Source organism: Oncorhynchus keta, chromosome 34 (assembly GCF_023373465.1).
Source record: "Oncorhynchus keta strain PuntledgeMale-10-30-2019 chromosome 34, Oket_V2, whole genome shotgun sequence".
Classification (NCBI taxonomy): domain Eukaryota; kingdom Metazoa; phylum Chordata; class Actinopteri; order Salmoniformes; family Salmonidae; genus Oncorhynchus; species Oncorhynchus keta.
In genome coordinates this window covers 75,631,535-75,643,374 of record NC_068454.1, presented here as the reverse complement: position 1 = coordinate 75,643,374, position 11,840 = coordinate 75,631,535, and the positions used below count along the sequence as shown (strand labels likewise).

At 42.6% G+C, this 11,840-nt stretch overlaps 1 long non-coding RNA gene across 3 annotated transcripts; it reads right to left on the bottom strand.

Annotated features, from left to right (window-relative positions):
- Positions 1–9,883: 9,883 nt before the first annotated feature.
- On the bottom strand, positions 9,884–11,833 carry LOC127915241 (uncharacterized). 3 transcript variants are annotated; one of them, XR_008090671.1, is made up of 4 exons: positions 11,412–11,833; positions 11,006–11,170; positions 10,508–10,837; positions 9,884–9,928 (listed from the first exon to the last, which is right to left on the bottom strand). It is a non-coding gene; the product is annotated as an uncharacterized LOC127915241 (long non-coding RNA). The 3 variants fall into 3 exon arrangements; XR_008090669.1 differs by having other exon boundaries at positions 11,379–11,831; XR_008090670.1 differs by lacking the exon at positions 9,884–9,928 and adding an exon at positions 10,201–10,245 and having other exon boundaries at positions 11,379–11,831.
- Positions 11,834–11,840: the final 7 nt, after the last annotated feature.

Below are 11,840 nucleotides of genomic sequence, written 5' to 3'. Positions count from 1 at the left end.
GTGTTCCTTCCTTCCAAACAACTCAACTGTAGTTTCATCTGTCCACACACAGTGTTGTGTGTTCCTTCCTTCCAAACAACTCAACTGTAGTTTCATCTCTCCACACACAGTGTTGTGTGTTCCTTCCTTCCAAACAAATCAACTGTAGTTTCATCTCTCCACACACAGTGTTGTCTGTTCCTTCCAAACAAATCAACTGTAGTTTCATCTGTCCACACACAGTGTTTTGTGTTCCTTCCTTCCAAACAAATCAACTGTAGTTTCATCTGTCCACACACAGTGTTGTGTGTTCCTTCCTTCCAAACAAATCAACTGTAGTTTCATCTGTCCACACACAGTGTTGTGTGTTCCTTCCTTCCAAACAACTCAACTGTAGTTTCATCTGTCCACACACAGTGTTGTGTGTTCCTTCCTTCCAAACAACTCAACTGTAGTTTCATCTGTCCACACACAGTGTTGTGTTCCTTCCTTCCAAACAAATCAACTGTAATTTCATCTGTCCACACACAGTGTTGTGTTCCTTCCTTCCAAACAACTCAACTGTAGTTTCATCTGTCCACACACAGTGTTGTGTTCCTTCCTTCCAAACAAATCAACTGTAATTTCATCTGTCCACACACAGTGTTGTGTTCCTTCCTTCCAAACAACTCAACTGTAATTTCATCTCTCCACACACAGTGTTGTCTGTTCCTTCCTTCCAAACAAATCAACTGTAATTTCATCTGTCCACACACAGTGTTGTGTTCCTTCCTTCCAAACAACTCAACTGTAGTTTCATCTGTCCACACACAGTGTTGTGTTCCTTCCTTCCAAACAAATCAACTGTAGTTTCATCTCTCCACACACAGTGTTGTGTTCCTTCCTTCCAAACAACTCAACTGTAGTTTCATCTCTCCACACACAGTGTTGTGTTCCTTCCTTCCAAACAAATCAACTGTAGTTTCATCTCTCCACACACAGTGTTGTCTGTTCCTTCCTTCCAAACAAATCAACTGTAGTTTCATCTCTCCACACACAGTGTTGTCTGTTCCTTCCAAACAACTCAACTGTAGTTTCATCTGTCCACACACAGTGTTGTGTGTTCCTTCCTTCCAAACAAATCAACTGTAGTTTCATCTCTCCACACACAGTGTTGTCTGTTCCTTCCAAACAAATCAACTGTAGTTTCATCTCTCCACACACAGTGTTGTGTTCCTTCCTTCCAAACAAATCAACTGTAGTTTCATCTGTCCACACACAGTGTTGTGTGTTCCTTCCTTCCAAACAAATCAACTGTAGTTTCATCTGTCCACACACAGTGTTGTGTGTTCCTTCCTTCCAAACAAATCAACTGTAGTTTCATCTCTCCACACACAGTGTTGTGTTCCTTCCTTCCAAACAAATCAACTGTAGTTTCATCTGTCCACACACAGTGTTGTGTGTTCCTTCCTTCCAAACAAATCAACTGTAGTTTCATCTGTCCACACACAGTGTTGTGTGTTCCTTCCTTCCAAACAAATCAACTGTAGTTTCATCTCTCCACACACAGTGTTGTGTTCCTTCCTTCCAAACAACTCAACTGTAATTTCATCTCTCCACACAAAGTGTTGTCTGTTCCTTCCTTCCAAACAAATCAACTGTAGTTTCATCTGTCCACACACAGTGTTGTGTGTTCCTTCCTTCCAAACAACTCAACTGTAGTTTCATCTGTCCACACACAGTGTTGTGTGTTCCTTCCTTCCAAACAACTCAACTGTAGTTTCATCTCTCCACACACAGTGTTGTGTGTTCCTTCCTTCCAAACAAATCAACTGTAGTTTCATCTCTCCACACACAGTGTTGTCTGTTCCTTCCAAACAAATCAACTGTAGTTTCATCTGTCCACACACAGTGTTTTGTGTTCCTTCCTTCCAAACAAATCAACTGTAGTTTCATCTGTCCACACACAGTGTTGTGTGTTCCTTCCTTCCAAACAAATCAACTGTAGTTTCATCTGTCCACACACAGTGTTGTGTGTTCCTTCCTTCCAAACAACTCAACTGTAGTTTCATCTGTCCACACACAGTGTTGTGTGTTCCTTCCTTCCAAACAACTCAACTGTAGTTTCATCTGTCCACACACAGTGTTGTGTGTTCCTTCCTTCCAAACAACTCAACTGTAGTTTCATCTCTCCACACACAGTGTTGTGTTCCTTCCTTCCAAACAAATCAACTGTAATTTCATCTGTCCACACACAGTGTTGTGTTCCTTCCTTCCAAACAACTCAACTGTAGTTTCATCTGTCCACACACAGTGTTGTGTTCCTTCCTTCCAAACAAATCAACTGTAATTTCATCTGTCCACACACAGTGTTGTGTTCCTTCCTTCCAAACAACTCAACTGTAATTTCATCTCTCCACACACAGTGTTGTCTGTTCCTTCCTTCCAAACAAATCAACTGTAATTTCATCTGTCCACACACAGTGTTGTGTTCCTTCCTTCCAAACAACTCAACTGTAGTTTCATCTGTCCACACACAGTGTTGTGTTCCTTCCTTCCAAACAACTCAACTGTAGTTTCATCTCTCCACACACAGTGTTGTGTGTTCCTTCCTTCCAAACAACTCAACTGTAGTTTCATCTCTCCACACACAGTGTTGTGTGTTCCTTCCTTCCAAACAAATCAACTGTAGTTTCATCTCTCCACACACAGTGTTGTCTGTTCCTTCCAAACAAATCAACTGTAGTTTCATCTGTCCACACACAGTGTTTTGTGTTCCTTCCTTCCAAACAAATCAACTGTAGTTTCATCTGTCCACACACAGTGTTGTGTGTTCCTTCCTTCCAAACAAATCAACTGTAGTTTCATCTGTCCACACACAGTGTTGTGTGTTCCTTCCTTCCAAACAACTCAACTGTAGTTTCATCTGTCCACACACAGTGTTGTGTTCCTTCCTTCCAAACAAATCAACTGTAATTTCATCTGTCCACACACAGTGTTGTGTTCCTTCCTTCCAAACAACTCAACTGTAGTTTCATCTGTCCACACACAGTGTTGTGTTCCTTCCTTCCAAACAAATCAACTGTAATTTCATCTGTCCACACACAGTGTTGTGTTCCTTCCTTCCAAACAACTCAACTGTAATTTCATCTCTCCACACACAGTGTTGTCTGTTCCTTCCTTCCAAACAAATCAACTGTAATTTCATCTGTCCACACACAGTGTTGTGTTCCTTCCTTCCAAACAACTCAACTGTAGTTTCATCTGTCCACACACAGTGTTGTGTTCCTTCCTTCCAAACAAATCAACTGTAGTTTCATCTCTCCACACACAGTGTTGTGTTCCTTCCTTCCAAACAATTCAACTGTAGTTTCATCTCTCCACACACAGTGTTGTGTTCTTTCCTTCCAAACAAATCAACTGTAGTTTCATCTCTCCACACACAGTGTTGTCTGTTCCTTCCTTCCAAACAACTCAACTGTAGTTTCATCTCTCCACACACAGTGTTGTGTGTTCCTTCCTTCCAAACAACTCAACTGTAGTTTCATCTCTCCACACACAGTGTTGTGTGTTCCTTCCTTCCAAACAAATCAACTGTAGTTTCATCTCTCCACACACAGTGTTGTCTGTTCCTTCCAAACAAATCAACTGTAGTTTCATCTGTCCACACACAGTGTTTTGTGTTCCTTCCTTCCAAACAAATCAACTGTAGTTTCATCTGTCCACACACAGTGTTGTGTGTTCCTTCCTTCCAAACAAATCAACTGTAGTTTCATCTGTCCACACACAGTGTTGTGTGTTCCTTCCTTCCAAACAACTCAACTGTAGTTTCATCTGTCCACACAGTGTTGTGTTCCTTCCTTCCAAACAAATCAACTGTAATTTCATCTGTCCACACACAGTGTTGTGTTCCTTCCTTCCAAACAACTCAACTGTAGTTTCATCTGTCCACACACAGTGTTGTGTTCCTTCCTTCCAAACAAATCAACTGTAATTTCATCTGTCCACACACAGTGTTGTGTTCCTTCCTTCCAAACAACTCAACTGTAATTTCATCTCTCCACACACAGTGTTGTCTGTTCCTTCCTTCCAAACAAATCAACTGTAATTTCATCTGTCCACACACAGTGTTGTGTTCCTTCCTTCCAAACAACTCAACTGTAGTTTCATCTGTCCACACACAGTGTTGTGTTCCTTCCTTCCAAACAAATCAACTGTAGTTTCATCTCTCCACACACAGTGTTGTGTTCCTTCCTTCCAAACAACTCAACTGTAGTTTCATCTCTCCACACACAGTGTTGTGTTCCTTCCTTCCAAACAAATCAACTGTAGTTTCATCTCTCCACACACAGTGTTGTCTGTTCCTTCCTTCCAAACAACTCAACTGTAGTTTCATCTCTCCACACACAGTGTTGTGTTCCTTCCTTCCAAACAAATCAACTGTAGTTTCATCTCTCCACACACAGTGTTGTCTGTTCCTTCCTTCCAAACAAATCAACTGTAGTTTCATCTCTCCACACACAGTGTTGTCTGTTCCTTCCAAACAACTCAACTGTAGTTTCATCTGTCCACACACAGTGTTGTGTGTTCCTTCCTTCCAAACAAATCAACTGTAGTTTCATCTCTCCACACACAGTGTTGTCTGTTCCTTCCAAACAAATCAACTGTAGTTTCATCTCTCCACACACAGTGTTGTGTTCCTTCCTTCCAAACAAATCAACTGTAGTTTCATCTGTCCACACACAGTGTTGTGTGTTCCTTCCTTCCAAACAAATCAACTGTAGTTTCATCTGTCCACACACAGTGTTGTGTGTTCCTTCCTTCCAAACAAATCAACTGTAGTTTCATCTCTCCACACACAGTGTTGTGTTCCTTCCTTCCAAACAAATCAACTGTAGTTTCATCTGTCCACACACAGTGTTGTGTGTTCCTTCCTTCCAAACAAATCAACTGTAGTTTCATCTGTCCACACACAGTGTTGTGTGTTCCTTCCTTCCAAACAAATCAACTGTAGTTTCATCTCTCCACACACAGTGTTGTGTTCCTTCCTTCCAAACAACTCAACTGTAATTTCATCTCTCCACACACAGTGTTGTGTTCCTTCCTTCCAAACAAATCAACTGTAATTTCATCTCTCCACACACAGTGTTGTGTTCCTTCCTTCCAAACAACTCAACTGTAATTTCATCTCTCCACACACAGTGTTGTGTGTTCCTTCCTTCCAAACAAATCAACTGTAGTTTCATCTGTCCACACACAGTGTTGTGTTCCTTCCTTCCAAACAAATCAACTGTAGTTTCATCTCTCCACACACAGTGTTGTGTTCCTTCCTTCCAAACAACTCAACTGTAGTTTCATCTCTCCACACACAGTGTTGTCTGTTCCTTCCTTCCAAACAACTCAACTGTAGTTTCAACTCTCCACACACAGTGTTGTGTGTTCCTTCCAAACAACTCAACTGTAGTTTCATCTCTCCACACACAGTGTTGTGTGTTCCTTCCAAACAACTCAACTGTAGTTTCATCTCTCCACACACAGTGTTGTGTGTTCCTTCCAAACAACTCAACTGTAATTTCATCTCTCCACACACAGTGTTGTGTGTTCCTTCCTTCCAAACAAATCAACTGGAGTTTAATCTCTCCACAGAATATTTTGCCAGTAGCGCTGTGAAACATCCAGGTGCACTTTTGCGAACTTCAGACTTGCAGCAATGTTTTTGTTTGGACAGCAGTGTCTTCTTCCCTGGTATCCTCCCATGAACACCATTCTTGTTTAGTGTTTTACGTATCGTAGACTTGTCAACAGAGATGTTAGCATGTTCCAGAGATTTCTGTAAGTCTTTAGCTGACACTCTAGGATTCTTCTTAACCTCATTGAGCATTCTGTGCTGTGCTCTTGCAGTCATCTTTGCAGGGCGGCCACTCCTAGGGAGAGTAGCAGTGCTGAACTTTCTCCATTTATAGACAATTTTGTCTTGCTGTGGACTGATGAACATCAAGGCTTTTAGAGATACTTTTGTAACCCTTTCCTGCTTTGCCTGGTGTCAACAATTCTTAATCTTGGGTCTTTTGTTCGATGGCATGGTTCACATCAGGCAATGCTTCTTGTGAATAGCAAACTCAAATTTTGTGAGTTTATTTTTTTATTTAAAAAAATAAATAAATAAATAAAAATATAGTTTTAGAATGTTGCTTCCAATGTAATTGTCTGCATAATTTCCAATCCCCCATATTTTTTGGTAAATATATATATCCATACACGCATGCATACATATACACATACAGTGGGGCAAAAAAAATATTTAGTCAGCCAACAATTGTGCAAGTTCTCCCACTTAAAAAGATGAGAGGCCTGTAATTTTCATCATAGGTACACTTCAACTATGACAGACAAAATGAGAAAAAAATCCAGAAAATCACATTGTAGGATTTTTAATGAATTTATTTGCAAATTATGGTGGAAAATAAGTATTTGGTCAATAACAAAAGTTTATCTCAATACTTTGTTATATACCTTTTGTTGGCAATGACAGAGGTCAAACGTTTTCTGTAAGTCTTCACAAGGTTTTCACACACTGTTGCTGGTATTTTGGCCCATTCCTCCATGCAGATCTCCTCTAGAGCAGTGATGTTTTGGGGCTGTTGCTGGGCAACACAGACTTTCAACTCCCTCCAAAGATTTTCTATGGGGTTGAGATCTGGAGACTGGCTAGGCCACTCCAGGACCTTGAAATGCTTCTTACGAAGCCACTCCTTCGTTGCCCGGGCGGTGTGCTTGGGATCATTGTCATGCTGAAAGACCCAGCCACGTTTCATCTTCAATGCCCTTGCTGATGGAAGGAGGTTTTCACTCAAAATCTCACGATACATGGCCCCATTCATTCTTTCCTTCACACGGATCAGTCGTCCTGGTCGCTTTGCAGAAAAACAGCCCCAAAGCATGATGTTTCCACCCCCATGCTTCACAGTAGGTATGGTGTTCTTTGGATGCAAATCAGCATTCTTTGTCCTCCAAACACGACGAGTTGAGCTTTTACCAAAAAGTTCTATTTTGGTTTCATTTGACCATTTGACATTCTCCCAATCTTCTTCTGGATCATCCACTTTTCTTTAACCATTTATGTTCTTTAATACAGGGCCGACATACAAAGTTCCTTACTTTTTCCCCCTTCTACTTACCTCTTCCATTTTTGTGGTAATGCTGCAATTAATTGGTTGTAATTTTGGGTAGAGCAGACATTTCCATATGTCTGTGTTAGCTGCATGTGTGACATAACTCCACCAGTCCTATTTATGATATCATTCACTAAAAGTATACCTGTAAAAAACAAAATATTTGACAAATACAGTTTTTTTTTATCAATTAGTATATTTGAATTTAACCACAATATTTGTTGTACTATTTGTTCCGTCCTTTCAGGTGGATTAAACTGAAATTGCAACCAACTTTCTAAGGCTTGTTTAAAAAATTAAGATATTTTCGAGATGATTTCCTTTTCAAACAATCGAAAGTGAGCCGGTGTAATCTGAATGAAGGGAAAAAGGCCCTTCCTGAAAATAGGATGAGACATTTGTACCAATTGACAAGAGAACCAGTTTGGATTTAAGTATGACTTGTGTATGACTGATGCCTTTAGTGAGAGGTCTAATGCTTTAACATTTAATCATTTCTGCCCACCAAATTGATATTCGTTATATAAATAGGCCCTTTTAATTTTGTCTGGCTTGCCATTCCAAATAAAACGGAATATTTATTTGTTCATATAATTTCAAAAGCAGGTCACAAGGTGTAGGTAAAACCATAAGCAAACAGGTAAACTGTGATATGACAAAGGAGTTAATCAGGGGGATTTTTCCACAAATAGACAGGTATTTTTATAGGGCAGGGCAGCTCTAACCAACATCTCCTATCTCATCTCATTGATTGGAATCCAGTTTAGCTAACTCCTGACTCCCATTAGCTTTTGGAGAAGTCATTAGCCTCGGGGTTCACATACTTTTCCAACCTACACTGAATGTTTAAATGATGTATTCAATACAGACAATAACAATACAGTCATTTGTGTTATTAGTTTAAGCAGACTGTGTTTGTCTGTGACTTAGATGAAGTTCAGATCTAATTGTACAACCAATTTATGCAGAAATCCAGATTATTCCAAAGGGTTCACATTGTTTTTCTTGCCACTGTAGATAGATGGCACTCAAGTTTTTAATGTCAGGTGCACAAGTACAGTGAAATGCCATGTATTGGATTGTATGATATTAGACAGCCCTTTTTAACATTGAATTGTTACAGGTGATTTTACTAAAGACAAACTATTTTTTTATTCTCAAATCATATAAAGTATATGCAGACATTGCTTTGTTTGATTAAGGTATGAACAAATTTGATCAATTGTCTATATTTAAAAAAAAAAGAATATCTTGTAAAATGACCTGGTATGCAGTTGTTTATTATGACTAAGTGTTAGATACTGTTATATTCTGTGTATGACTGTACGTGTTAGATACTGTTATATTCTGTGTATGACTGTACGTGTTAGATACTGTTATATTCTGTGTATGACTGTAAGTGTTAGCGACTGTTCTATTCAGTGTATGACTGTAAGTGTTAGCTACTGTTCTATTCAGTGTATGACTGTAAGTGTTAGCTACTGTTCTATTCAGTGTATGACTGTAAGTGTTAGCTACTGTTCTATTCAGTGTATGACTGTAAGTGTTAGCTACTGTTCTATTCAGTGTATGACTAAGTGTTAGATACTGTTCTATTCAGTGTATGACTGCAGCATACATTATGTATAGCTTTGTTTTCTTGTTCATTAATTGCATGTCTGGCTGTGTGGTCTGTGTGTGTATGACGGTGTAATGGTGTGTATAACATCTGGTATGTAGTCTCTGCATTCCTCGACGTAGCATTAACTTATTAAACTATACGTCTCACTCTACCTCTCTGTCTTTTTTTGCTCTCTTTTTAACGTTACCCTGTCCCCTCTCTCCCCCCCTGTCTCTTCACCTGTCCTCTCTCTTCCCCTGTCTCTTCACCTGTCCCCTCTCTCTTCCCCTGTCTCTTCACCTGTCCCCTCTCTCCCCCCCTGTCTCTTCACCTGTCCTCTCTCTTCCCCTGTCTCTTCACCTGTCCCCCCCTGTCTCTTCACCTGTCCCCTCTCCCCCCCCCCTGTCTCTTCACCTGTCCTCTCTCCCCCTGTCTCTTCACCTGTCCCCTCTCCCCCTGTCTCTTCACCTGTCCCCCCCCCCCGTCTCTTCACCTGTCCCCTCCCCCTGTCTCTTCACCTGTCCTCTCTCTTCCCCCTGTCTCTTCACCTGTCCCCTCTCCCCCTGTCTCTTCACCTGTCCCCTCTCCCCCTGTCTCTTTACCTGTCCCCCTCTCCCCCTGTCTCTTCACCTGTCCCCCCCTGTCTCTTCACCTGTCCCCCTGTCTCTTCACCTGTCCCCTCTCCCCCTGTCTCTTCACCTGTCCCCTCTCCCCCTGTCTCTTCACCTGTCCCCTCTCTCCCCCCCTGTCTCTTCACCTGTCCCTCTCTAACCTTTTCCACTTCTCTTCCCACCTGTCCCCCCCTAACCTCTTCACTTCTGTCCCACCCTGTCTCCTTTCTCCACCTCTTCCCACGTCCCCTAACCTTTTCTTCACTTCTCTTCCCACGTCCCCTCTCTAACCTTTTCCACTCTCTCTTCCCACGTCCCTTCTAACCTTTTCCACTTCTCTTCCCCGTCCCCTTCTAACCTTTTCCACTTCTCTTCCCACGTCCCCTCTCTAACCTTTCCACTTCTCTTCCCACGTCCTCTCTAACCTTTTCCACTTCTTCCCACATCCCCTCTAACCTTTTCCACTTCTCTTCCCACGTCCCTTCTAACCTTTTCCACTTCTCTTCCCACGCCCTGTCTAACCTTTTCCACTTCTTCCCACGCCCCTCTCTAACCTTTTCCACTTCTCTTCCCACGTCCTCTCTAACCTTTTCCACTTCTCTTCCCACGTCCCTCTCTAACCTTTTTCCACTCTCTTCCCACGTCCTCTTCCTTTTCCACTTCTCTTCCCACGTCCCCTCTCTAACCTTTTCCACTTCTCTTCCCACGTCCCTCTCTAACCTTTTCCACTTCTCCCCCGTCCTCTCTAACCTTTTTCCACTTCTGTCCCCTCTAACCCCACTTCTCCCCACGTCCTCTCTAACCTTTTTCCACTTCTCTTCCCACGCCCTCTAACCTTTTTCCACTTCTCTTCCCACGTCCCCTCTCTAACCTTTTCCACTTCTCTTCCCACGTCCTCTCTAACCTTTTCCACTTCTCTTCCCATCGTCCTCTCTAACCTTTTCCACTTCTCTTCCCACGTCCCTCTCTAACCTTTTCCACTTCTCTTCCCACGTCCTTCTAACCTTTCCAACCTTCCACTCTTCCCACGTCCTCTCTAACCTTTTCCACTTCTCTTCCCACGTCCCTCTCTAACCTTTTCCACTTCTCTTCCCACGTCCCCTCTAACCTTTTCCACCTTTCCCACGCCCTTCTAACCTTTTCCACCCTTCCCACGTCCTTCTAACCTTTTCCACTTCTCTTCCCACGTCCTCTCTAACCTTTTCCACTTCTCTTCCCACGTCCTCTCTAACCTTTTCCACTTCTCTTCCCACGTCCTCTCTAACCTTTTCCACTTCTCTTCCCACGTCCTCTCTAACCTTTTCCACTTCTCTTCCCACGTCCTCTCTAACCTTTTCCACTTCTCTTCCCACGTCCTCTCTAACCTTTTCCACTTCTCTTCCCACGTCCTCTCTAACCTTTTCCACTTCTCTTCCCACGTCCTCTCTAACCTTTTCCACTTCTCTTCCCACGTCCTCTCTAACCTTTTCCACTTCTCTTCCCACGTCCTCTCTAACCTTTTCCACTTCTCTTCCCACGTCCCCTCTCTAACCTTTTCCACTTCTCTTCCCACGTCCTCTCTAACCTTTTCCACTTCTCTTCCCACGTCCCCTCTAACCTTTTCCACTTCTCTTCCCACGTCCCTCTCTAACCTTTTCCACTTCTCTTCCCACGTCCCCTCTAACCTTTTCCACTTCTCTTCCCACGTCCTCTCTAACCTTTTCCACTTCTCTTCCCACGTCCTCTCTAACCTTTTCCACTTCTCTTCCCACGTCCTCTCTAACCTTTTCCACTTCTCTTCCCACGTCCTCTCTAACCTTTTCCACTTCTCTTCCCACGTCCTCTCTAACCTTTTCCCCACGCCCTTCTCTTCCACTTCTTCCCACTCCTCTCTAACCTTTTCCACTTCACTTCTCTTCCCACGTCCCTCTCTAACCTTTTCCACTTCTCTTCCCACGTCCCTCTCTAACCTTTTCCACTTCTCTTCCCACGTCCCTCTCTAACCTTTTCCACTTCTTCTTCTAACCTTTCCACTTCTCTTCCCACGTCCTCTCTAACCTTTTCCACTTCTCTTCCCACGTCCTCTCTAACCTTTTCCACTTCTCTTCCCACGTCCTCTCTACATGTCTGCTGATCTGCCTGTCATTTTACATTTATCCTCTTTTTCAATCACCTCGTTCCTCAGTCAACTACCATTCTGTGTCTCACTCTCTGTTTTCTAACCCTTATAGGCGGTGCTCTTCACATCTCTCTAGGTAGAGACTCCTCACAGGGTTTTAGAGGACATGATCACTTCCTGTAGAACTATTACCTCCTCAGAATGATCGATATCACTGATCGACATGAAACAACACAAACCATCTAGCCAAAAGAAATGAATCGGCGCCACCCTCATAACAAACCCCACTGCCACACAGTAACTAGGCCGTAGCGCAGATTTGTTATCTTAGGAATCCAGTTTTTCTCGTCAGGCCAGTTAGAGGGCAGGGGTGCTAGAGAAAGGGAGGGAAGGAGGCAGAA